This window comes from Antechinus flavipes, chromosome 4, assembly GCF_016432865.1.
Source record: "Antechinus flavipes isolate AdamAnt ecotype Samford, QLD, Australia chromosome 4, AdamAnt_v2, whole genome shotgun sequence".
In the NCBI taxonomy this organism is placed as follows: domain Eukaryota; kingdom Metazoa; phylum Chordata; class Mammalia; order Dasyuromorphia; family Dasyuridae; genus Antechinus; species Antechinus flavipes.
The window spans coordinates 61,098,001-61,122,271 of NC_067401.1; positions in this window are offsets into that span (position 1 = coordinate 61,098,001).

Consider the following 24,271-nt stretch of genomic DNA (forward strand, 5'->3'; position numbering starts at 1 on the left):
TAGTGAGAGAAGATTAGGAAGAAGTTTGTGTCCTCTCTGCCATCTTGGCTCTGTCCCCATCATTGACCTTTACAAAATTCTGTGTTCCAATTTTCCCCTCTTCCTCCCATACTCTCCTAGATGGCAAATAATCTAATATATGTTAAACATGGTTAAAAATATATGTAAATAAAATATAAGCATATGTATTTATATGATTATCTTACTGCACAAGAAGAATCAGATCAAAAAGAAAAAAATGAGAAAGAAAATAAAATTCAAGCAAATGACAACAAAGAAGTAAAAATGCTATGTTGTGATCTATACTCACGTCACACAGTCCTCTCTCTAGGCATAGATTGCTCTTATAATCACAAGATTATTGGAACTGGCTTGAATCATCTCATTGTTGAGAAGAGGCACATCCATAAGAATTGATCATTGGCAATATTATAATCTTGCCATTACCATGTACAATGAAATCCTGATTCTGCTCTTTCCACTTAGCATCAGTTCATGTAAGTCTCTCCAGGTCTCTCCATCCTTAGATTGTTTCTTATAGAACAATAATATTCCATAACATTCATATACCATAACTTATTCAGTCATTCTTCAACTGATGGGCAGCCACTCAATTTCTAGTTTCTTGCCACTACAAAATGGGTTGCCACAAACATTTTTTTATGCATACCAATTTTGAAAGAGTATTCTACTGGGCTCTAGCTGCTGGTAGAACTTTGGATGGGCATCTTGATTTTCTGAATTAATCAATTCAATACCTGGATACATCAATTGCAAATACTATCAGCAAAAGTATAAATACAAAAGAATTATAGGAACCTTCTGGCTCCAACACACAACAACTGGATAGAGGAATTGACCCAGCTATTTCTAAACTATCTAGTAGTTCAAAATAGACTCCTTACTGGGAGCCATTAAGGAAAAAAAAAATTTTTTTATGGTATATAGATAATGCTATTGAAAAAGTGGGTAGAGCTATTTGCCAGGCATTGTGCTAAGCACTTTACATTTATTATTTTATTTGAACCTTAGTACACCACTAAGTGGAAGGTAATAATTTTATCCATATTTTATGTATGAATTTAATGTAAAGAAAGGCTGACTTATCCAGGGTAACATAATATGTTTTTGAGGCTAGATTTAAACTTAGGTCTTCCTCATTGCTGACCTGGCATTTTATTCATTGTTTCACATAGTTGCCTAGAATTTTAAGTTCAAACCAGATTTTACTGACCCTAGTTCCAGCAATTTTTCTAAATGACTAGTTCTGAATTTGGTTGTAATTAATGTTAAATATGCCCTGGTTCAGTCTATTTTGATTTGCATTATTTTTAATTAATCATAAGTGACTACTTAATTATAGCATTTCGATATATGAGCATAAATTCAGTTGATTCAACCATTTTCCTCTGCTGGACACTTAAGTTGTTTCCTATCTTGAACAAAGAAACAAACAAAAAATAATACTGCTATAAAATTCTTCAATTAAATAGCTTTTAAAAATGATTTTTCATAACACTCATGTATCTAACTAGAAGTTTTTGTTGTTGTTTTTTTTTGGGGGGGTATCTAAGATAAGTAATAAGCAACATACAACAGACTCAAAGCAGTTTTCTCAAAGGATGCTCTCAAAAAATTTATAATTCATGAAGTATCAGAGCTATAGAAAGTGAATGCAATAAATTCATCTGAGCAGGAGGGCAGCTCCTGAGTGCAAAGAGTTCAAAACATTTTCTTGATAAGTGGGGAAACTATAAGGAAATATTAGGAGACATTGTGGATGAAAGTCATGGAAGAATACCAAGGAACTACTTGGCCCTTGGCCAGGAAGGAGATCACTTGGTCTCAAACCATTCAAATAGAAGAACACAAAAGATGTTTTCTTACTCTAGTTAGTCTTATCAGATGCTAAGGCCTCTTGTTTCTTTAGCACAGAGTGAAAGAAACTACTAACAAAAATATAAGTCACTAGAAAATTAATTATTCACATTTCAGATGTGCCCTACTCTTTGTGACCTTGTGCCTATCAGGCAAAGATACCTGAGTGGTTTGTCATTTCCTTCTCAATTTTCTTTTACAAAGGAGAAAACTTTCATATATAGGATAAAGCCTAGCTAGTGACTCATACAGGTAATAAGTATCTGAAGGTCAATTTGAACTCAGAAAAATGAGACTTCTTGAATCCAGGCCCAGGAGTCTATCCACTGGGTGACCTTGCTGCCCCTCATTTAAATGTTTATATCATGCTAATCAAACTATTAAATCATAGAGTTTGATCTTTTATAATTTTCAATGTGATCTCTCAGATGTTTTGGAAAATATTCCACTCATTTTATTATTATTATACTTTTTTTTTACAAAACATATGCATGGGTAATTTTTCAACACTGACCTTTGCAAAACCTTCTGTTCCAAATTTTCCCTTCCCTCTCCCCACCTCCTACCCTAGACAGAGATATTCCAATATGTGTTAAAATGTATGTTAAATCCAGTATATGCATACATAACTGTAATATTCTTATTTGGTTTTCTGGAGGTCTCTGGGGCAGCCTTCTTTTCATCAGGATAATCACCACAAGCATAGCCAGGTTTTAAAGTCTAAATTCTTTATTATTTCCTTCACAATCTAATTTCCTAGCCTGGGGCTCAGGCCAGCTTTCTGGAGAGCCTTTCAGACCAGCCTTGGTCTCAGTGAGGGAAATGGAGGAAGCTAGTCACCAAGGTGTTGTGAGATGAAGTGAATGAATTTGTCTCTCAGTCCCTGAGCTTGTGCTTCAGTCTCCAGCTACCACAAAGGTGGACAAGGGAATGAATCTGTCTCTGTGTTGCTGCTGGCTATTATATACTCTATTATAATTATATTATCATAGATGTGAATCTTGTAGACTTATATTAACTACTAAGTACATGTACAGAACTAGAGAACTATTAATCACCATGCTAAACTAGATAACCATTGTCTCATCAATGCCACTGAGTTAACACCTTGTAAGAATCCTTGTTTCAGAGTTCTGGCCCATAACACATAACCATACAATTATTTTATTGCACAAGAATAATCAGATCTAGAAAGAAAAGAAAAATGAGAAGGAAAACAAAAATGTAAGCAAACAACAAAAGAAAGAGTGAAAATGCTATGTTGTGGTCGACACTCAGTTCCCACAGCCCTCTCCCCTGGGTGTAGATGGCTTTTTTTCATTACTGAATAATTGGAACTGGTTTGACTCATCTCATTGTTGAAAAGAGCCATGCCCATCATAATTAATCATCTTATAGTCTGTAGTTGCCATGTATAGTGCTCTCCTGATCCTGCTCATTTCACTCAGCATCAGTCCATGTAAGTCTCTCCAGGCCTTTCTGAAATCATCCTGTTGGTCATTTCTCACAGAAAAATAATATTCCATAACATTCATGTACCACAATTTATTCAGCCATTTTCCAATTGATAGCATCCATTCAGTTTCCAGTTTCTAGCCACTATGAAAAGGGCTACCAAAAACATTTTTTCCTTCCTTGAAGATCTCTTATTATATAAGCCCAGTAGAAACACTGCTGGGTCAAAGGGTATGCATATTTTGATAACTTTTTGAGCATAGTTCCAAACTCCTCTCCAGAATGACTGGATTTTGTAGAGGGCTAAAACTCCAAAAAGATATGCTTAAATCAGACAACCAAGCACCTAAAGCTAATTATCTATTTGACGTGAGACAATAACTTTATTAGCATATATTTGGATAAATGGTTCTTCTCACCATTAGTGCTTGCTGAATTTTTGTTGTTAAGATAATCACAGGCAAGGATTGGAGGGCAGAGGGAGAGGGTCCAGAGAGGTACTTGGAAGCAGGACGAGGAGGAGAGAAGTTGGTGACTCCAGACTCCCGAATCCAGGATTTTGCTTGCCTGCCTCTTTCACTTGTCCCCCTAAAGACCTGATTCTGGCTGAGTCTGAAGCCCTCCAGGGAGCTAGCCCATACTTTAGAGGATTTGTAAACAGTTCCACCAACAATGTATCAGTATCCCAGTTTTCCCACATCTCCTCTAACATTCGTCAATATCTTTTCCTATCATCTAGCCAATCTGAGAAGTGTGTAGTGGTATCTCAGAATTATCTTAATTAGCATTTCTCTGATCAATACTAATTTGGAGCACCTTTTCCTATGACTAGAAATAGTTTCAAATTCTTCATTTGAAAATTGTCTGTTCAATTCTCCAATGACCATTTCTCAATTGGAGAATGGCTTGACTTCTTAAAAATTTCAATTCTCTATATATTTTGTAAATGAGACCTTTATCAGAATCTTTGAGTGTAAAAATGTTTTCCTAGTTTATGGTGTTCCTGCTAATCTTATCTGCATTAGTTTTGTTTGTACAAAAACTTTTTAACTTAATAAAATTAAAATTATCTATTTTGTGATCAATAATGATCTCTAGTTCTTCTTTGGTCACAAATTCCTTCCTCTTCAACAGGTCTGAGAGGTAAACTATCCTATGTTCTTCTAATTTATTTATAATATTATTCTTTATGTTTAGATGATGAACCCATTTTGACCTTATCTTGGTATATGGTGCTAAGTGTGGGTCAGTGGCTTCTTTCTGCCATACTAGTTTCCAATTTTCCTAACAGTTTTCTGTCAAACAGTGAATTCTTATACCAAAAGCTGGGGTCTTAGGGGTTTGTCAAATACTAGATTGCTTTAGTCATGGACCATTTTGTCCTGTGAACCTCACCTATTCCACTGATCAATCAGTCTATTTGTTAGCCAATACCAAATGGTTTTGGTGACCGCTACTTTATAATATAGTTTTAGGACTGGCACAATTAGGCCACCTTCATTTGATTTTTTTTTCATTAGTTCCCTTGAAATTTTTGAACTTTTGTTCTTCCAGATGAATTTTGTTGTTATTTTTTCTTGGTAGTAAAATAGTTTCTTGGAAGACTGATTGGTATCTATTGGCATTAAATAAATACATTAGTTTAGGTACTATTGTCATCTTTATTATATTTGCTTGAGCTATCCAAGAGCATTTGATATGTTTTTTCAATTGTTTAGGTGTAACTTTATTTATGTGGAAAGTGTTTTATAGTTTTGCTCATATAGTTCCTGACTTTCCCTTAGCAGATAGATTTCCAAATATTATACTATTGATGATTATTTTAAATAGAATTTCTCTTTGAATCTCTGGCTGTTGGATTCTGTTAGTGATGTATAAAAATGCTGATGATTTATGTAGATTTATTTTGTATCCTGCAACTTTGCTAAAGTTGTGGATTATTTCTTAAAGCATTTTAGTTGATCCTCTGGGATTCTCTAAGTATACCATCATATCATTGGCAAAGAGTGATAATTTGGTTTCCTCATTACCTACTTTAATTCATTTAATCTCTTTTTCATCTCTTATTGCCAAAGCAAGCATTTCTAACACAATATTGAATAGCAATGGGTTACCTTGTTTCACCTCGATCTTATTAGAAATGGTTCCAATTTATCCCCATTACATATGATGCTTACTGGTGGTTATAAATAGATGCTACTAACTATTTTAAGGAAAAGTTCATTTATTCCTATACTCTATAGTGTTTTCAATAGGAAAAGGTGTTGGATTTTATCAAATGCTTTTTCTGTATCTATTCAAATAATCATATGGTTTTTATTAATTTGGTTATTGATATAGTCAATTATGCTAATAGTTTTCCTAACATTGAACCAGCCTTGCATTTCTGATATAAATCCTACTTGGTCGTGGTGTATTATCCCGGGGATGATTTTCTGTAATCTCTTTGCTAATATTTTATTTAAGTATTTTTGAATTAATATTCATTAGGGATGAATAGGTCTATAATTTTCTTTCTCTGTTTTTGTCCTACATGGTTTAGATATCAGTACCATGTCTGTGACATAAAAGGAATTTCCCTATTTTCAAATAGTTTATAAAGTATTGGAATTAATTGATCTTTAAATATTTGGTAGAATTCACATGTAAACCCATATGATCCTGGGAATTTTTTCTTAGGGAGTTGATTAATAGCTTATTCTATTTCTTTTTTTTTTTTTCTGAAATAGCACTATTTCAGCAATTTACTTCCTCCTCTGTTATTCTGGGCAATCTATATTTTTGTAGGTATTACTCCATTTTACTAAGTTTATCAAATTCATTAGCATAAAGTTGGGCTAAGTACCTCTTCATTATTGCTATAATTTCCTCTTCATTGGCGGAAAGTTCTCCCTTTTCATTTTTAAGACTGATGTTTTGATTTTCCTCTTTCCTTTCTAATCAAAATTAGAAATTCTTCAGAATTGGTTGGTTATTTCATTAAACCATCTCTTAGTTTCATTTATTAATTCAATAGTTTTTTAGCTTCAATTTTATTAATCTCTTTTTTATTTTTTAGAATTCCAAGTTTGGTTTTTGACTGGGGGGTTTTAATTTGCTCTTTTCTAGCTTTTTTAGTTGCAAGCCCAATTCATTGATCTTCTGTTTCTCTATTTTATGCAAGTAAGCATCTAGAGATACAAAATTTTCCCGTATTACCACTTTGATTGCATCCCACAGAATTTTGATATGTTGTCTCATTATTGTCATTCTCTTGGATGAAATTATTAATTGTGTCTATGATTTGCTGTTTCACCCATTCATTCTTTAAGAGTTAATGATTTAGTTTCCAATTATTTTTTGGTCTATTTTCCCCTTTTTATTGAATGTAATTTTTATTGCATCATGATTTGAAAAAAATGCATTTACTATTTCTGTCTTTCTGTATTTGATTTTGAGGTCTTTATATCCTAATATATAGTCAAATTTTGTATAGGTTCCATGAACTGCTGAGAAGAAAGTATACTCATTTCTACTCATCTTCAATTCCATCATCAATATAGCTGAGCTTATGAAAATGGAAGCTTCATGTATGTGATTGATTTCTAATAAAATTTTTTAATGTTTATTGGGGTAAGAAACAAACAAAGAAACAAAAACACATAGTGAATTATTGCAGCTTGATTGACTGTGGTGATCTAAACTAAGAAACTAAAGAAAAGCTTATGTTTTCCAGCCAGTCATCCAAAGGAGAAAAAAGTATATAAAAAGGAAATGCTGAAGTAGAATATCTGCAGGGAAATAAACTAGTGGTATTTTGGACCTACAAATAAATGAGTTTATTGAAATGTACTAAGAATAAAATAGGGCAGTAACTTTACAAAGATGTGGAGCAATCTCTCAAGAACTGTTACTATTTTTGGCCTTATCATTTCCACCAAAACACACTTCTACTAAAAATAAAAATAAAAGGATAAAAGGGGAGAACTCCCAAGATGTAGAAAAAGAAGAGAAATTACAATTATTTGATTCTGAGTAAGCAAATTAATTCCTCAGTGTCCCCAGATCAGTCTTCAAGATTATAAGTAACAGAGCAAGTGACGGGGAGGATTTTGCTTATCTGAATTCATTTTATTATTATTTTATTAATGAAATTAGATATCCAGTCTTCAAAAGAAAAAAATACTCAGTGTTATCATAATCAATCATGCAGCAAATTCATAGCCAAAGGGATAAGGCACATATGCCTAGAGCTGGTACCTACCAAATACCTGTCCTCCTCCTGATCAATCAAGCTTTCTGCAATCTGTGCTTTTCTGTTTTTGCTGCCCTTGAGAAAATTCTGAATGCCAACCTATTTCAGGTTCCATCCTTATATAAGAAATCTTTAATTTTCTAATATATTTTCACATTGGGATATATTGTCTGAATAATGAATTCTGGATCAAAAAACATAGAAGGTTTTCAAAATCGGTGACCTTCCTTAAAGAATGATGTTCTGATCCTATATGGAATAGTCCTTCTCAATGACCAATGGGCAGGTTGGTTTCTTCAAGAGACCCACTGGATGTAAGAAGTCAATGACACAAACATCTCTGGAACTTTAGTTATACCTCATTAAGAACCTGAACAGCTAGGGGTTTTTCTCACAGTGCAGAGAAGTATGAAAGAATGACTGAACTGATAATCTATACACTCCAGGAAGATTTCTCTTAATTCTTTTCTCATCAGTATCTGTAAGCACTTAACTCAAGAGAAAATAAATCCATAATAGGAGATCTAAATTATAAAATAATCTGCTATTACAGTGAAATCTCCCAAACTTGTGAACTAATGTGTGAGCATATGTGTGAACTCTCAAAGGTGTAAACATAAGCATTGTTTCTATCAATTCTAGTGACTTAACATCTTGTAAGGATTCTAACAATAGAATTCATGATCAAAGAGAACATTTTTATCAAAGAAGTCAGTTTTGATTACCCATTTTTAATTGTACAAACAAATCCAGTACTAGAAAGTAAACCAGTTAATTGAAATATTTTCTGCAGGCTTTTTTTTTTATAAATGCTTCATTCCCATGTCATGTTGAATAATGATTAAAATGTATAATAATGAGTCATTCACCCATTCATATATTGTCAAAAGCTATGAACAGGTGGTTCTCATAGAATGGATACAAACCATCCACAATCATAGTTAAAAATACAAATGAGAGAAACTGAAAAGCTCTACTTTGTACCCATCAGATTTATAAAATATATTTAAAAGAGAAAATGGCAAAATTTGGAAAAACTATAGGAAAAATGCTATATTGGTACAATGGAATTCTGGAAATTAGGTTTAGAAGCATCCCTTAAATTTATTTATCTATGCCTTGCCTCAATGATATCACCACTAAGCCTATCTGCTCCAAAGGTATCAAAGAGAAGATCCTAGGTGTGTGAAAATATTTACAGCAGCAAATTTTGTGGTGGCAAATAATTTTAAAATAAAGGGAAGAATTTCTATAGGGAAGGAATATAATGCATTTTTTCTTATTTATCCATAACATCTATCTCCTACCTATACTTAGGTATACTTGGACTTTAGGTTCAAGCAGAAAGTATAATGATAAAGAATTAAGAAATTAAGGAATAGAAGAATAGAAGATTTTTAAAAGACTCAAACTTGAATGAAATAGCAAGAGAGAGAGACAAAGAGAGACAGAAAGAGAGAGAGAGAGAGAGAGAGAGAGAGAGAGAGAGAGAGAGAGAGAGAGGAGAAATTAAGGAAACCTCTTTTTTTTTTCTTTCTCCCTTTCTCCCACCTGTCTTGGGGATATTATGATACTTAGGAGTTTATAGCTTGAAGTAACCTCAACCCTGGCAAGACTGACAAAATTAAATGAATATATCCATTAGATAAAAAGTAAAATTAGAAATCAGAAGCAAATGTGTTACTACTGATATCAATTATAGATTACCATAGTTGGTTTTTAAATCCTTTTGCAATCTGGACCAGGCACTGATCACAAAATACCCTAGTCTAAAATTTCAGTCATATGAACCATTGCTCAAATTTAATATTTAACCATGTATATACATGCATAAAACACACCATGACACTAAACAAAATTGCCATATTTTGAAATATTTTATACTTTATTTGCAAAAACTGAATTTGCCACTAAAATTGCTGCATATTCCATCTCATTAACTTGCTCTCTCTTTTTTCATTTCATTCTTATGTCTAGAGAAAAATGGTCTTCTGGGATTTGTATTACTGTATTTTGCTTTTAAAAGTCAACCTGTTCCCCCTTGTTATTTGTTTTTCTGGATATTTTACTTTTAAAAAATTCCTTAGAAAATTAATAGTTACCAAATTGTTGTGCAATGTTCTAGATTCAGGTTGTTCTGATGACTTCTCTTTAACATAGTTTCAGAATATTCTAAATGTGTGTGTGTGCGGGGGCATTTAAACATTTCAATTATTTTTTATAATACAAACATTCCAGCTTTCTGGGACATAGACATCATTGCCCCTCAGGGTAAAAAAATAAAGAAAGAAAAAAATCTCTTCCCAGATGGATAGCTTTGGCGCTATCATGATTTACAACTCCACTTTAGGAAGTGAAAAGGGCAATGATTGGAAAAAACAGATTCAAAGGTGACAGGAAACTCCATCAAACTGTGCTTGTAGATACACTACAATACAAATAGTATAGGGCTTTTATTCCTCTTTGTCAGATATATGATATATTTTATATTGCCTATGAGAAGTGTTTCTAGATATGGGAATAGTTTTTGTCAAATATCATGTTAATTTTTACTTCCTTCCTACTTGCAGTAGGGACAAAAATTTGAATATTTATCATAAATTAGGAGTAATAAGTTCATGACATCTTACTACATGAAATGTTAAATTTAGAATATTAGTTAATATTGTTGCACATGTATTAAATTATATAAACAGAGTACTTTCTTTTGAATGTCTCACTATACATATTTACTGATCACATTGCAAGGTTCTCTTGGGAACCAAAAAGTCTGTGTCATGGTTCCTAACATTGAGAAGCTTACATTTTTATTTTATTAAGAACATAATATATTACAATAAGGAATGACAGAAGAAAGCTTGTCATGAGGCCTAAAGGCATAAAAGTGACTACCTTGTCTAAATGGACTATTTGCCTACCATTTATACCTTTTGTAATTCCCACCTTTTCCTGCTCAGTTCACTTGTTGGCCCTTTTACCTTCTGTAATAACCCAGGGAAAGAAATTCTAAGATCTTCCATAGTTTTTAATTTAGATTTTTTAATTGTTCCTATTTTCATTCTTTATTTGGATTATAGATGTGTGTATAAGTCTTATTTCTACAACTAAATTGTGGGTTCCTTGAGGGATTAAAAGATGTGTGACCAATGTTTTGCATGTATAAGATAGATAAATAGATAGAATATATAAAATGTTACCATCAATCTAGAAACAGATAATATTAGGAATACTAGTAAGCAATATAACCCCTGCCTCCATGGACTTACATTGTAATGAGGAAAAATAACACATAAAGGGGTGCTAATAGTAGGGAATGATCTGAAGAGGTTCAGAGATTGAGGTGGAAGTTTCTGACAAAAGGAAACAAGATTAAAGAATATTCATGCATTATAAAAGCAGAATTGTTTCAGGGACAGAGAGCAGATTTCCAGGGAAGATAAAGGCCATAGGGAAGGCAATATGGAGTAGAGCTGTCAAAGAAGAGAGGACTTAATGAACACTTGTCAGCTTAAATTTAATTAAAATGATAGATACAAACTACAAGACATCTGAGAAGGGAGAGGTCATTTGGGTCTAGACACTAAGCAAAGACTGTGGGGAAAATATAATTAAATTTCTGTTAAGATAAATTTATATTCTGCTTTTTTTGTGCTTTCAGTTGTATTTGACTGCCAAATGGCATGCATGTGTAAATGTCACCTTGATCTTAATGTCATTAGGACAATGTTGAAGTTTCTTGCTGTTGCAGAAGAATTCTGGGAAATGTTGAAATTTCTTGCTGATGCAGAGGAACCAGCCAACCAATTGACTAGTTCATATTAAATATACTTGATAAATGTTGGCCAATTGAAAGACTTAAGTCACAAAATCCACTCCTGATATTCTACAGATTATATCATTTCCCATTTTAATGAAAAAACCCAAGCTATCCTGCATGAGCCTTAATTTACTCATGTCCAACTCTAACATTTTTTCAGTCAATTTACCTTCTATATCTATGGAAGAACACAATCAATATGTATAGAGAAATTTATAATACCTTGCAGGAAAGCAGGAGAGGAAGAAGTTACAAAAAGGGGGAGGGGAGAGAGTGAGATAAAGGAAGACATATTTAGACCATGGTCAGAAGCAAAACAATTGAGAAAGAACAGGGAAAGGAAAGGGATTAGAAAAAGCATGGGAAGGGGAATACAGTTAGCAATAGTAATTCTGAAAGGAATTTTCTTTTTAAAAAATAACAACACTTTATTTTATTTTTCCAATTACGTTTAAGACAATTTTCAACATTCTCTTTTTTCTATACACATTTTCACATGTGTCATGCTGCACAAGAAAAAATCAGATCAAAAAGGAAAAAAAAAAGAGAAAGAAAACAAAACAAACAAAAACAACAACAACAACAACAACAAAAACAAAAAAAAACAAGCAATCAATCAACAACAAACCAGGTGAAAATACTATGTTATGATTTACAGTCAGTCCCCAAAGTCCTCTTTCTGGATGCAGACGACTCTCTCTTTTACAAGTCTATTGGAATTGACCTGAATCCCCTCATTGTTGAAAAGAGGCATATCCACCAGAGTTGATCATCACATAATTTTGTTGCTGCTGTGTACAATGTTTTCTTGATTCCACTCATGTCACCTAGCATTAGATCATTTAAGTGTCTTCAGACCCTGAATGGGATTTTTCAGCAAGTACCTCAGATGAAGACCTCATTTATCAAATGTATAAGGAACTGACTCAAATTTATTAAAAAAAAAAGTCATTCCCCAATTGATGGATGATCTAAATATATGAATAGTGTTCCATTGAAGCAATCAAACTATTTTATAACAATATCAAAATACTCCAACTCACTATTAATATAAGAAATGCAAATTAAAATGATTTGGGGAAGCTTCTTAGATTAGCTAATGGGCAAGAAAAGAAAAATGATAAGTGTTGGAAGGAATGTAGGAAAAATAAAATATTAATTCATTGTTAGTGAAATTGTGAACTAATTCAACCCATTCTGTAGAGCAACTTAGAACTAATACAAAAAGAACTATAAAATCATGCATGCCCTTTGATCTAACCATACTCCTATTAGGCATAAAAATCTAAAAAAAAGATTTTTAGAAAAGAAAAATGACCTATATATACAAAAAATATTTATAGCAACTCTCTTCTCAGGGCAAAGAAATGGAATTTGAGGGGACCCATTAATCAGGGAATGGTTGAATAAACTGTGGTATATGATTATGATGTAGCACTATTATTCTATACAAAATGATGAGCAGGATGCTGTCAGAAAAACATGGAAAGTCCTCCATGAACTCATGCAGAGTGAAATGCTATATACACATTAATAGCAATGTCATAGGATGATCAGCTGTGAATGACTTTGCTATTCTCAGAAATCCTATCCTTACCCAGAGAAAGACCTAATGCTTTCCAAATAAAAATTAAAGAATACTTTTTTTAAACTTTTTTTTCCTTGAGGATTTAGTTTGGGTGAGGGGATATTAGTAGAAATCAATATTTTCTTTTACAGCATAACTTTTACAGAAATGCTTTTGCAGAAGTTTCTGAGAAGTTTGTCTTCTTAAATAGTGGATGTAGAGTGAGGAAGGAAGAAAATCTGGAATTCAAAAATTTAAAACAAACAAAGAAATTCATTAAACATGTAATTTGTTTAAAAAATGTTAAATAAAATTTAAAAATAAACCAAGAAGAAGAATATATAAACCCAGGGACTTCAAGTTCAGCCTGAGTTAATATTAGAACATTCTAAGATAGGGAGTCAGTAGAACTATCATAAATACAGAGATTGTTTCAGTTTTGTCTGTTTATTTCTATCAACTGACTCATTATGGATATTTAATATATACTTACTGAAGAAATTTCCAAAAGAAAGAAGGCAACAGTCCTACTGTATTGTGTCGACTATATGTACAATATAATATTCAGTTTTGAGTAAAGCATTAAAAAAAAAAAAACTCTTTAAATTAAGGTTGTCTAAAGAAGTGTGGAAAGAATAATGAATGAAAATCTTTCCCCTAAAAAGATCATTTGAATTTATTAGAAATATAAAGGAAAAATCTGATTAGGACTTCATTATTTTGTTTTAATATTTGAGAAACTTCCTTGTGAAACAGTGGCTTGTTCTTTGTTCATTCATTTGTTCACTTATTCACTTATTCATTTGTTTATGTGGAGAGCAAACTGTGAAAAAATAAGAGAACAGAGAGGTTGCTTTGTATTTTATATAAGACAGGGAAAAGAAGAAATTAATAAATTTTAAACAAATAGAGTTATCATAAACAGTGACTAAATGAATGCAAGTGTGATATTGTAGAAGGATTCTTCTTCATATAGTGCTTGGTATATAAGTTGCTTCCCAACCCAACTTCATCTATAATTATGGTTTTCATTACTTGCTTATTTTCTGTTTCTTCTTTTCATGCCTTTGCAATCAGTGTCTACCACATTTAGACTACTTTAATTCTTTACCTTCACTTCTTAGATTCTGTAGTTTTCTCCAGACAACTCTAATTCACCATTTTCAGGAGGCTCCCTGTTCCCTTCCTCCTATCAATTTCATACTTTGCATCATTTGTATTTATTGTTCGCAATTGAACATGAGTTCTTTTAGGACAAGAAATATGCTCACTTTTCTTTGTATCCTCAGGACAAAGTAAATATTTAAAATGTGTTTGTGGACTTAGTTGTGGATGAAGATTAGAGGTGTAGACATTTCCATGGTTCTTTTCACTATGCCAAATTTCATACCATCAAAATCTAAAGAACCTATATTAGTTGTTGCTGTTGTTAATTCAATGCTTTGAAAGGATAAAACCATTTCAACAGATACACTAAATCATCTTGAGAGTAACCAAGGGGCATCAAACCCAGTAGAAAGTTAGGAGACTATCTATCTCAACCATGTGGAGAATTCCACTGCTGGAATGGGTGAATGAGAGCTCTTTGCTCCAACAGCCATGAAGGCAGCTGAAATAACAGCACTTAAAGTTCAGGATATATTCGTTTTAAAATACAGGAATCTCTGTACAGTTTGCTATGGATTTCAAATGTCTATTTTCCTTTTATATCATTATTGACTCATATAAAAGAGTAGGACATTCACAAGTTCACTGTATGAAGCAATTGATGAGCTCCTCTGAACTACTTTGTACAGTCACTCACTTATGGGCAACCCACCCATTTCATTTATCATAGTAATTTTGTTACTCTATAGCATTGATCCTCAAAATGCTTCTTTCCTTTAAAACCTCAGTTTCAACTGCAACAATTCACTCTTGGATATTTGATCAAGGAACTCATACTTGTAATAGAGGGAGAAAAATTATTCACATTTAAATTTAAAGGAGTAAAAAGAGAATTAGAACATTTTAAAGAAAAAATGGCTTCTTTGGATGTTGAAATTTAATATAATGTTCTATGAAATAGTCTAATTCAAAGAAACTGGACTGAGGTCATACTTTCTAAATTTTTAGAATCCATTGAATATGAAATCAAAGCAAACAAAATGAATTTTTCTATTCCCTTCTCTACATTGTGCTTTGTGTGAGTTCAGCTAAGAAAGCAAACCAAACCATCTACTCTTTTCCACCCCTTTACACATATGTGAGCACAAAGAAGCTGGACTAGTGTGGAAATTATATTTGAAGTGAGAAAGATTGAATATTATGTGACAAGTCCCCCCAACACATATATGGAATGAATATGTGTATATATATATATATATATATATATATATATATATATATATATATATATATATGTGGGTGTGTGTGGGTGTGTGTGTGTGTGTGTGTGTGTGTATTTATATATTTCCAAAGAAGCAAAGAAATAAAAATAAAATACGTGCTTATTAGTTGAGAAAGATTAAATAAACTACAGTATTTGAATATAATATTATTCCATAAGAAATTAGAAGTGTGGGATTAATAGAAAGATGGAAAAATGGAAAAACTGATGTAAACTGATACTAAATAAAATGAGCAGAACTAACTCAAATTTCATAATGATAAAAAGAATAATATAAAGGAAAACAACTTTGACAAACTTCAAATGAAAGAAAGGAACCACGATTTTTTGCAGAAACATGTCTCTGTACCTCCCAGATATTGACAGAGACACAATGGACCAGAAATACAGACTAAGACATGTATTCTTACACATGGTTCATTTCTTGACTTTATTTGTTTGCAATATTTGTTACTGGGAAGTTAACTATTACTCATTTGGAGTATGGATGGTGATTCAATGCATAATGATTAATATGCAAAAAGAATCAGCAAAATATTTATTTCACACACACAAATATGAAGAAGAAAAAAAGAAATAGATGTAATTTGATGTACCATATTAAATTTAATCTATTTGATGTATGTATGCATTCATGCATGCATGTATTGTGTACACATGTAAAGGGACGTGAATTCAAATATGTATTTTGTGTGTATGAAATATAATTTAGATTTTAAACTATGCAACATGATATATCAAAATTGAAAGAATAGATGTTATAATTTAAAAGTTATAAATATACATGGTGATTTGAGCAGTCTGTAAATACTACTAAAGTGAATTTAAAAATATATATCTTTTCTTTTTCTTTTTTTATTAAAGCTTTTTTATTTCAAAACATATGCATGGATAATTTTTCAACATTGACCCTTGCAAAACCGCATGTTCCAAATTTCCCCTTCCTTTCTCTCAACCCTTCCCTTAGATTACAGGTAATCTAATTTATGTTAAATATGCTAAAATATAAGTTAAATCCAATATATGTATACATATTTATACAGTTATCTTGCAGCACAAGAAAAATCAGATCAAGAGGGGAAAAAAATGAGAAAAAACAAAATGTAAGCAAACAACAACAGAAAGAGTAAAAATGCTATATTGCGGTCCATACTCGGTTCTCATAGTCCTCGCTCTGGATGCAGATGGCTCTCTTCATTACAAGATTACTGGAACTGATCAGAATCATCTAATTGTTGGAAAGAGCCACATCCATCAGAATTGATCATCATATAATCTTGTTATTGCCAGGTACAATGATCTCCTAGTTCTATTCATCTCACTTAGCATCAAGTCATCTAAGACTCTCCATCTTCCTGCTGATAGTTTCTTTTCAAACAATAATATTCCATAACATTCATATACCATAACTTATTCAGCCATTCTCGAACTGATGGGCATCCATTCAGTTTCCATTTTCTTGCTGCCAAAAACATTTTTGCACATGTTGGTCTCTGTTAAGATCTCTCTGGAATATAAGCCCAATAGAAGCACTGATGGATCAAAGGGTATGCACAGTTTGATAACTTTTTGAGCATAGTTCCAAATTGTTCTCCAGAATGGCTGGATCCATTCACAACTCCACCAATAATGTATTAATGTCCCAGTTTTCTGACATCCTTTCCAACATCTGTTATTACGTTTTCTTATAATCTTAGCCAATCTGAGAGACTTGCAGTGGAATCTCAGAGTTGTCTTAATTTTCATTTCTTTGATCAATAGTGACTTACAGCACCTTCTCATATGACTAGAAATGGATTTACTTTCTTCATCTGAAAATTGTCTGCTCGTATCCTTTGACTAGTTAAATCGTTTGGAACATGGAAAGAATATATCAGAGAAACTTTTAAGGAGATCCTTCTCTCCCAAAGAGTAAAATTACTTAACAAGACAAAAGGACAATTCATGTAGAATCTGTATACTATCTTGCAATATATAAACAATAGCAAAATGTCAAATGGAATACCTCTATCTACCATGATATATATATAGCCCTATCATGACAGTTATTTGTCTATCTTGAATTTAGAGTCACATCTAAGTCATTTTATGTTATTTTCTTTTTTATTATAATGTCTGTCAATAAGCAGGAATATTTCAGTATCCACAGAAAATAAAGATTATTAAATATAAAATTGTGAAAAATAAAAATGAACAGGAATACAACTTTCATACAAAGCTTTAACTATATTATTTTGTGTTTATTGATGGTAGTTAATTTCACAAAATAAAATAAAATTAATTTTAAAAAGTGATATTGCAGAAATGTATACACTAACCTAAACAAGAAGAGATATGCGCTGTTTTCTTCATTGTACAGTCAATAAATTAACATTAAATACCTTCTATTCTGGGTAGATAAATTAAAAAAAAAAAAAAGATTCATTTCCCACTACAAGCAACTTACAATCCAATGTGGGAAAATAATACACAAAAAAATGCTGAAATTAGGAGAGTCCATGGAGTAATATCATGGATAAGTCTAAAGAAGACTAAAATAAGATTTTCCAGTGAAAAATAAATGAAGTATTGAGAGATTGTGTCTGTCCTATCCTCTCCCCTTAAATGCAGGAGTGTATAACTTCCCCCTTCAATCATATTGGTATGAAGTATTGAAAGGGCTATGAGTATTGATGAACAATTGTAGTTATTCCTACATGCACAAACATCCTTTCTTTTAACTTCCTAAAAAAAAAAGTATTAGTAGCAGAGGAAGGCATCAGCTCTAGATGAGTTATCTTTACACTTGATCCAAACATTTTTCAAGTTTGGATCAATTTTAAATACCAAATGCCAAAAATGGCCTATCTATCTATGCCAAAAATATGGAATTGCACTTGGCAATTTTAAAAATCTTTCATTCTTTGGTTGTGAAGGATGAGGGTAAATAAATAGAAATTTGATCTTAATTTCTTATGTTTTGATTTTCAAATTGTGTGAATTTTATGAGGAGAGCAGAGTAGGATTAAGAAAAAGCAATCTTAGTTTGAGGTAGAGGAAATTAACCAGGTCAATCACTTTTGGTCATTTTGAACATGTATAGAATATATTTCTTTTATGATTGGATTTTCCTTATGCTCACTAACTGAAAAGTACAAGCAGAAATGCTTGTTCACATTTACAAAACATATTCTGGGTGATTACACATATTGGAAGCTCCATAAATGAGGGATTCTTGACTCTTGACATAAATGAGGGAAGCTCCAATGCCAATCTGAAATGATTTTTTCCTGCTTAAACAACAGATGTAGTAGCACCATCTGTTGGTTATTTAAGGAAATCAGGAACATCACAATTAGTGATTCTCTTTCTTGATTTTTTTAATATACATTTTCAAAATGACTAAGAAAAGAATATATGAAAAACATGTTATTTCATCTCCTGAATTCTGTGAAACAACATGCAAAGACAACCTTGATCACTAATAGAGATATTTTTATGTTTTCATGCTGTTCCTTGAACATGGCACTTCATCTTCCATCTTCACAACTTCTCCTGATTATCTATCTAATTCCAAGTTCCCCTCATATTAACTTCCTCACTTTTCTAGGCTGAACTCAAATCCTACCTTCTGTAAGATTTTCTGAGTGTGTCATACCACTCTTACCTTCTTTCTGAGATTATCTCCCACTTATATTCTAAATACTTTATGTGTATAGTTATTTGTATCTTGTTTTTATTAGAATGCAAAATCTTTGAGGTCTACAATTTTTGTCTTTTTAGAATGATATTTGACACATAGTAGGTTTGTAATAAATGCTTGTTTATTTGATAACTTTATCTTTGTCAAATAACGTTTTTAAATAGAAATGGATTGTGTGTGTGTGTGTGTGTGTGTGTGTGTGTGTGTATGTGTGTGTATAACTTTTATAAAATTTGGGAATGATAAGGAGATTTTCCAATTTGCTGAGAATAGCAGCCATTGCAGTTATTTAGGGAAGCACCCCTGGAGAAGGAGTCAACTATTCCCACAAATTCCTGGCAGGCAAGTCAATCTAGTTATTTCGCTTACAGCACCTTTAGGAAAATACAGGCGATGATACAATAGGAAAATCAAATCACTGCCACTATGTTGAACACTCTCTTTTTGAGAAGCTGCTAAAGACAAGCTTCCACTCCTGGAACTTTAGAGCTACAGGAATACCACTTCAAGAACACCAGTCCTATTTCCATCTCTGGTCCCTATTATTTAAGTAGAAATTTTCATGGAAAAGACTCCTTTTATTGAACCCCATCAATGCCAATTAGTAATGAATTTCCATAGTAAGATCAAGAGGCACAGCACTAACAACTTTTCCCAGAATATTGTTTCTGCTTGTAGCCTGTTTCAGCTCTCATTGTCATATGGGCCTGCAGGCAAGAGGATCTGAATAAAAATCTAGTCTCAGACACTTACACACTGTATGATCCTGGGCAAGCTACTTACCCTCTCTCTAAAATATTCTAATCTCTAAAATGAAAATAATAACAGTATGTTATTGTTGAAAGATCAAATGAGTTAATATTTTTAAAGCATTTAGAACAATGATTGGTACATAATAGTTACTATATAAATGCTTGTTATCCTCTCTCTTTTCTTTCACTACTTTCCATCTCTTCCTTACTCCCTTTCCCAATCATGTTGAGAGATGTTGCTTGACAATTAGTTCTACAGGTGTGACTGTCTTACCTAATGATTACTGAAAAAAAGAAAGTTTTTACCAATGTCACATGGTTAAGCATCAGAAACTGATATTCTTATATTAACAAATGACAGTAAAGATAATGATTAACATCCACTTTGTCAGTGCATTCTAATAAACATGTGAACTTTGCATCTGCCTAGTAGCTAAATTCTCCCATGTGTATTGTTTCTTCCACGTGAATGTGAGCTCCTTGACACTACTTTCTGTCTTACTTTTCTGTTTCCTCAGTGTTTAGTGCATTGTCTAGCACGTGGTGAATGCTTAACTTTTTATTCATTTGTTAATTAATTTGTTCATTCTTTCATTATACACACACACACACACACACACACACACACATACACACACATACACATATACATGCCTACATCCATGCGTATGTATATAATCACAGAGGCTTAACAGTCAAGAATAAGTAGCTTTAAAATCTACCTTGAGGACAAACCAGATCAGGAATTTTAGACAGGCATATTAAACATTTGTTTAGCACTTACTATATAACAAGCACTGCAAAAAAGGACAGATATAAGCAAAACATATATGCTTGTTTTAAAGAAGTTGATATTTTAATTTTTTTTTAAATCACATGAGAACCTGGAAAGGGAAAGGTTGTTACTACAGCATGACTTAGAAATGATAGCTGAAAAATGTTATGAAAACCTCCTTATAGGGAAAATTAGGTGAGAACTCACATATCAAAAGCTAGAGCAAGTTTGAGGTTCCTGTGGTGACAAATAAAGATACACCCATTTAACTAATCAGGGCCAGTATCCCCAACAATTCTCTAAGACTGTCAGTAAATGTCAAGTTATCTATTTGTATAATTGGAGGCATTTCTTCCCAGGGAGTTTCCAAAAATTCAGTGAATCTGAATAATACTAAATACTGCTAATTAGATAGATAAATAAACATTCAAGATATTGATCTAAGTATTGTAATTTGGATATGTGTAATTATAAATAGATAGATAAATATATACATATATAGATGATAATGATGATTGATAATAGATAGATATCCTATAAATATTATACACATATATTTAGTGTCTGGCATAGAATACTTATGTAAGAAATGTTTGTTGATTAATCGATTCATTTATTAATTCACAAATTTATTAATTAATTCATTAGCATCCCATTGTCACGGGTTAATTTAAGGAAAGTCTAAATACCCACAAAAATGAGTTTGTGGTTAAATAATAAAGCATGGGGGAACTGATCAGTAGGCTGAACCTCTCTAATTTTTGGATAGAATTGCTCTGTAAGCCAGTTTGCTCAGCTAATTAGTATATCATGTTAATGACTTCTAGGGCAGAAACTGAATCTTTGTGTAAATTACTATGTTTATATGTATACACATGTATGTATGTGTGTATGTATGTCTATGTTTATATTTATGTGTGTATATTTTTGCACACATACATATGTTTCATTAATTGTCTTTCATTCTTGAAGATGACTATAATGAAATCATTATGTTAGAGTCAAGTGTGTTTGACTGTCTCATCAGATCAATATTCACTTGGAAAGCTCTATCACAGGTCAAACAAAAATAGCCCATAGTGGATTTTCTAAATTTGGACTTCTGTATTTCTTTTGAGCTACTCCATTTCTGCTTTATTCAAAGAGACAGCACCTTCCCTCATGAGAGTATGCAGTGCTGGGTGCTTCTCTGCCAGTCTCCCATGTCATGCAATAAATTCAAAAGTTCTTGAGAAACCTTGAGAGTGTCATTGTATCATATTTTCTGATCTCCATGTGAGTGTTTGTTCTGTGTGAGTTCACCATAAAAGAATCTTGTAGGCAAGGATACTTTCACTATTTGAAAAATATGGCCAGTTCAAAGGAGTTTTTTGAGAAATTTAATTTGAGAAAGCACCTCAGTGTTTGATATATTATCCTGCCAAGTGATCTTGAGAATCTTCCTAAGACAATTCAAATGGAAGTTATTTGGTTTTCTGGCACTCTGCTGGTATATTGTGCAGATTTCACAGGCATACAACAATGAATTCAACACAATGGCTCTGGCTCTGTAGACCTTCAGGTTGGTAGTCCATCTCATACCTTTTCTCTCCCATACTTTTCTTCAGGATTTCCCAAACAATGAGCTAGTTCTGGCAATATGTGTTTCAATCTCATTATCAATGTGTTTATCCCTGAAAAGTATACTGCCAAGGAAAGTGAACTTATCCACAACTCAAAATTTCTCCATTTTCTGAAAGTGATGGTTCTGCTTATGAATAGTGTAGTGTGATGCTGACTGATGGAGCACCTGTGTTTTCTTGGTGTTAAATAGTAGGCTGAAATTATCTCAGGCAGTAGAGATTGTCCATATTTTGTTGCATCTCAGCTTCAGAGGCTACATTGAGTATATAATCATTGGCAAACAAAAAATCATGCACCAATACTCCTTCCACTTTGGTCTTGACTTATAATATTTTCAAGTTGAAAAATTTAAGATCAATACATTAATTGATCTTGATGCTATGTTCATCCTCATTGAAGACATTTACCAATATGGCTGAAAGCTTCATACCAAGAAGCATGGAAAGCAGTATCAAGATGGCATTAAAAAGGGAGGGACCTGTATGCCTTCTTCCCCAAACCCTGCTGATACCTATAAATAATGACACTGAACAAATTCTAGAGTGGCAGAAACCACCAAAAAAAAAAAAAAAAGAGAGAGAGAGAGAGAGAGAGAGAGAGAGAGAAGAAATTTTCTATCTGAAGGCAACTTAAAAGGTCAACAGGAAAGATCTCCTGCAGCAGGATGAGAGAGGAGAGCCATAGCATAGGCCACATCAATCTAGACCTGGATCCAGCAAGATAGGAGCAGGCCTCTAGATACCTGAATCAAAAGCATCTGTGAAGATTTCAAGAACTCTTAACCCATCGATTCCAAAGACAATTTAGGAGGTCATAAAGTAAGGCTTGTCTCCTCTGGGTAAGAGTGGAACACAGTTTAGCTTATGGTTTGCCAAAACAGCCCTGGCCCCAGCAAAACAGGAGAGAGGGAAAGAGAGAGATGAAAATATAATGGAGATAGATAAGCAAGAGTGATCGGATGTCTGATATATCTCCCCACTTATATAAATAGAGATAAGATGATGCCCCAGAGTCCCATAATTTGATACACATAAGAATTCTCAATGTGAGACATCTTTCCTTTGATGTTGGTGTTTTACATATAAAATTTGGAGTAACAGTGAGTGGCCTAATGTTGGAAGTGGTTAAAAAACTTTCCACTGTCCATTGGACATCAAAAAAATATTTGTAACCAAGTCTTCTTGACTTCAATTCTAACATATTAGATAATGTGCTATATATGTCCCTTAAACTCCCTCTCCCCATCTGAAAACGTCTACAAACTATTTTCCTGTCACCTCTTTTCCACTCTTTTTTGAGCAGTGGGGAAGTTTCTCCCTTTGATCCCTTATGGTACCTTCTCTCTCCTAAAAATTATTTTCCCCAGAAAATTACTTTCAATCAATATATCAGACATTGTTTCAATTTCAAGTTTCATTTCATTTTGGATCTGGAGGTCTTTTGTTATTAATACATATACATACACATATGTATTCATGTGTTTATGTAAGAATATATTGTGTATCTATGTAACTGTGCTATGTTTTATTTCTTTTTCTGGCAGGAGTACTGAGGGAAATGTCCCTTATAATTGATCTCTACTGCGTTCTGCCTTGGAAACAGCAGTATTCTAGGTGCATTTAGAACACTCTAGTACATCATATTGTTATTGTTTATTCTTCAGTCTTCAAAAGCATCATGGCATCATGGAGGAGATACCATGATATGCAAGTGAATTGGATTTAAGTGAGGGAGGGCTGTGCAAAAGTCACCAGCCTCACTTTCTCCTTTACAGCCATCTGTGTCCAGTAGCAAGATATAAATCAATATGACTGGAGATGGCCCTGGATGAAATAGGAGACTGTCCTTTTTAAAATAAAGTCTTCAACTGGACTCACTGTGACTGAGGCCACATCTATTCAGTAATCAAGGCTAACTAGCAATTGAATCAAAGAAATTCTTCTTTTCCTTAGTTAAAAAAAAAAATCTAAATAAATGTCTGAATCTGGGAGGAAAAGACCCCCAGGGTTTCAGAAATGATTGCTATTCACGTTCCATCTGAGTCAATCAGGATCCAAACAATAATTAAATGAGTTTTGGCCTAGAACCTGTTGGTGATC